Below are 4639 nucleotides of genomic sequence, written 5' to 3'. Positions count from 1 at the left end.
ACCTGATTTAAAAAAAAAAACCGCGTTCAATTAAGATACACAACGATAACCCCGCTACACCAATTCTCAGCTGTAGTACCCCAACGGGGCACTCTTCCACGGCGAATCCCATTCATGTTTGAAATCTGAACTACTTGAATATCTCTTCATTGATTGTGAAAATGAGGGCACTGTTAAATTTGCTCATAAAAGTGAGTGGCAGGGATTGATGTATCTACAAACAACAGGCATTCTGTAAAGGAGCTCCGAATTACACCATACAGCCAGAACAGAAGGGTGGCTGGAAGTTATTCCTTCAATAAGGCGGAAAGCGGAAACATGTTATATACTTAGAAACAAAAAATATTAAAATAAAGAGATGTGCACAGTTGCATCCCAATCACACTTTGCTGGTCTGTCTTCTATTATGTTTACTGTATGTGATTTGGAGTCTCTTTCTATCTCAATCTCTGACGCATCTGTCTTTTGTGTGAGAGATTGTCATCCTTTCTTGGTGTTAACGACATTCACGTTTATTTGCCCATCTGTGCTGCTCGGTGCATTTGTGTTTTCCTATCTCGATGATTCAAATTGGTTGTCTATCCATGGAACTCTATCATTCATGACACCTCCCTGGCTCTGTAGCTGTTTGTATGAATATGTGTTTCCTTGTTCCAGTTTTGCCAGTGAGAGCAGTTTCCCCCCTGGCTCAGTACTTTATCCCGGTTTTAAATGTGCATATACCAGTCTTCTTCCAGCGCGCGAGGTGTATAAAAGAACACATGAAGGAGCTGAAGGGGTATATAGGTCGAAAGGACTTACTTCCCGGCTGGGAAGATAGAACGTTCATCTGATGAAAATGGTTTTATGCAAGTGCAGCTATTCACCGCACCTTCAATAAAACAAAAACAAAATTCGCAAAAAAGAAAAGAAAAGAAGAAACAAACAGAAGTCTTCAAAACGGCTGCAGATCTCGCGGTATCTACATAGTGAGAACCAGCGGGAACGGTTCAGGTCGATGACATTGATGACGTTTCCTATCATATCGTTTGCAATATTCTTGTTAATTATTATTAACATTATATTATTAAGGGTTTGGACTATTAAGATTATTAAGGGATTGAACAGGCCGAAGCATGTTCCCGCTGATGGGTGAGTCCAGAACTAGAGGCCACAGTTTAAGAATAAGGGGTAGGCCATTTAGAACAGAGATGCGGAAAAACTTATTCACCCAGAGAGAGGTGGATATGTGGAATGCTCTGCCCCAGAAGGCCAAGTCTCTGGATGCATTCAAGAGAGAGTTAGATAGAGCTCTTATAGATAGCGGGGTCAAGGGATATGGGGAGAGGGCAGGAACGGGGTACTGATTGTGTATGATCGGCCATGGTCACAGTGAATGGCGGTGCTGGCTAGAAGGGCCGAATGGCCTACTCCTGCTCCTACTGTCTATTGTCTATTGTCTTTCTGCGAAATTACATTGGTTTAGAGTTTCAGTCATCTGCAAACCGCGCACGGGTCCTGTTATTGTGGACTTGCCTGCTCCTGCTGACAAATCATTTCAGCGGTATTGTTCTTTTGAGGGGTCATCTGTGTGTGGCATGACAGTGCTTCCACCCGGGTTCAGTTCCGTCGCGGTCTTTAAGATTACAAGTTTTCCCCGTGCCTTGCTGGGCTTCGATACAAAATCGCAGTTGTTTATTATTATGTCAATGGATCAGCCGGTGCTGCTCAGGTATTTTCTACTCTGAAACTGGGTGATTCACTGTGTATTTGAAGAAACTGCTCTGGATAATTATATCTGAGGAAAAACGGACAATATGGAGGTATCCATGGAAGTGTACCAGTTCACAGAAATGGAGGGAGTTTGGATGGGAAAACTGATAAGATCTTTTATTACACCCTCTCAGAAATCCCATTATGTTAGTAATCCCCCTGTTTGCTGGAGAAATTGTGGAAATCAAAATTCGAATCATTATCATATTTTTTGGGGCTGCCTGTTATCAGAAACTATTGGAGGGGGATACACAATGTCCTACAAGACATCTTTAAATATGAAATACCTTTAGAGAGTAAGACCATATATTTTGGTTATATACCTCAAGAATGGTTGAAAAGAGATAAATATTTAATGAATATACTGTTGGTGGCTGGTAAAAAGACTCTTACTAGGAAATGGTTATCACAGGAGAGCCCAACTTTAAATGCATGGATGGAAATTACAATGGACATTTACAAAATGGAGAAGATAACAGCATCTGTTAATCATAAGCTGGAACAATTTGATTCATACTGGGAAAAATTGTTTAACTACATAATGCCTCATAGGCCTGATTTTATTCTCACAGATCAATGAATATGTTGTAAAAATAAAGATCACTCCCTACTTGTACATAGTTTATTTTCCTTTTGCTTGCTTTTTCTTTCCACTCTTTTCTATAAGTGTATACCTCAGATAAATACTTTGTGGAGATTTGTGATATATTTGATTATATGATATATATGTACAATGTCTGAAATACATCTTATGGAAATGTTTGTTTGATGATGAACTTCAATAAAAAATAAATTTAAAAAAGAGGAAACCGGTCTGGAGCGTTTACAGATATAAGTTCGGATGTTTACAGGGATTAAACACCTTTACACTAAATTCGTTCTTATAAATGATTTCCTGATGTTTTCTCTTGCCCCGAAGTGTCCACAGTTTACTCTCTGCATATGCTCCTGATTACCTAATTCCCCGCGCCCCTCCAGCATTTCAGAGTTTGCGGAGTCTCTGATTAGTTGAATAAATTCACTTTAAAACTGTTGTCCAATCCGTGTGACCTTTGAAACTCTCCCACAGATCATTGTGAGGTTTGATGCGAGTTTCCTATTTATTGGATGCTTCAAAGCTGACTGAATGGACTAGAGATAAACGGTTGTCATGTGAGACCGCAGCGTGTAAAACAACTGGATGTTCCAGCCATTATTGCCGCGAAGCTAACTTTCACCAATATTCGCAGCTTCTGGATTGAATTGAAGTGTAACCGATACCGTTCCAGTGGATCCAAAATATGAACTCACTATCTCTCTATCTTGTCATATTGGTCATGTAGAAGATGACCATGAAGGGGCTTGTCAGTATAAGACTTCCAGATGAAGCAGTCCCAGCTTCCACAACCTAACCCTGCAAAGGAAATCGCTCACACTGCCAACGATTCTAGAAAACATGTTCTGGATCCTCTCTGAGAAAAATAGAACTACTCCATTAGAGCGAGCAGATAGGTACATTAACGGAAATATTGGCCAAGACCGATTTTATAACGGCTTCATTATTTAATGCAGTTGATCAGCTTTAGCTGGTTGTGCAGTCAGCTGAAGATGCGCCGCAACGAAAGCTATTTCGTTAGAAACTGTCGTGAAACTTGTTGTTTTGCGGCAGCAGTACATTGCAACGCATAATAATGAAAAAAAAAATACCAATTACAATAAAATACACCTATATGTACAGTATATAGTTACTTCCGGAACGTACCCAGATGATCCGTCATTTGTTGTACTTCCGGATGATCATACTTAAATCCTTGTTCCCACCAAAGCGGTAACCTTTGTTTTTTGACACTATTATCCCGTCTCAGAAATAATCAAAGACTCAGTGGCACCATTAGTTTTCCAGAAGATTTCCACGGACTAGTACATTTTTAGCGACTTTCTTCCCGTTTTAAGTGAATGAATTGTTTATTTAAATCCATGGCCTGTTTCTCCAGCTTCTGCGGCGTTACTGGACGTCATCGGTCATTGGAATTCTTACAACGATTGTCGTTATAAAGGAATCGGGACAAAATAACGACTCTGGTGGGACTCGAACCCACAACCTTTGAATTGCTTCATTACATATCACTAGAAGTCCAATACGCTATCCATTGCGCCACAGAGCCTACTGATGAATATTTAAGGGCAGATGGAGGGAAATCCTTTAGCATTTGCTCTTTTGCTCCCTTTCATCCTTTCTTAATCATTCTTTAACAGAGGAACCGACAAAACCAGTCCATCGCTTCCCATCGTATTGCAGCAGTGGATTGGTCAGGAACATTTAGAAGGACCGTTGAGTTGGTCGAATGGTTAAGGCGACAGACTGTTAATCGGTTGTGCTTTTCAAATTGGATTCAAATCGCAGCCTCGTCGTCAGTTGTTCTTTTGAGGGGCCATCTGTGTGTGGCATGACCGTGTTTCCACTCGAATTCAGTTCCGCCGTGGTCTGTAAGATTACAAGTTTTCCTTGCTGGGCTTCGGTACAAAACCGCACTTGTTTTTTTATTATGCTAATGGCTCGGATGGTGTAGTTGGGTGGTGCGCGCTCACTTTCTCTGAAGGACCGTGCTGTGTTTGTATATTAATAGAATACATTTGAAGGGAACCGTACGGCGTGAATTTCTGCTCTGCTCTGTATTTTTTCTCCTGTAGAGGGAGCAGCGGTGAAACGCTTCTCAAGAACTGCCCCCTGAAGAAACCCACTGCGGCTGTCCGATGGACTGTGCTGTGTGTCGCCTGGGCGCTGACAGTAAAATTCGGGAATTTTAATTTCAAATCCGCAGGATTAAATTCAGAATAGCACCCAAAACACATCGTTGCTATTGGTTCCCACTGTCTGACGGAGTTTCCTTGTTGTATTTTCGAGCGA

The 4639-nt window shown here is 41.1% G+C and overlaps 1 non-coding gene across 1 annotated transcript; it reads right to left on the bottom strand.

The window, feature by feature from the left end:
- Positions 1-3805: 3805 nt before the first annotated feature.
- trnar-ucu (transfer RNA arginine (anticodon UCU)) lies at positions 3806-3896 on the bottom strand. Its single transcript is given in 2 exon segments — positions 3806-3841; positions 3860-3896. It is a non-coding gene; the product is annotated as a tRNA-Arg (tRNA).
- Positions 3897-4639: the final 743 nt, after the last annotated feature.

The sequence above is a fragment of the Hypanus sabinus genome, chromosome 9 (assembly GCF_030144855.1).
Source record: "Hypanus sabinus isolate sHypSab1 chromosome 9, sHypSab1.hap1, whole genome shotgun sequence".
Taxonomy (NCBI): domain Eukaryota; kingdom Metazoa; phylum Chordata; class Chondrichthyes; order Myliobatiformes; family Dasyatidae; genus Hypanus; species Hypanus sabinus.
Note: the sequence above shows the minus strand (reverse complement) of the source record. Positions and strands in the feature narration are given on the sequence as shown.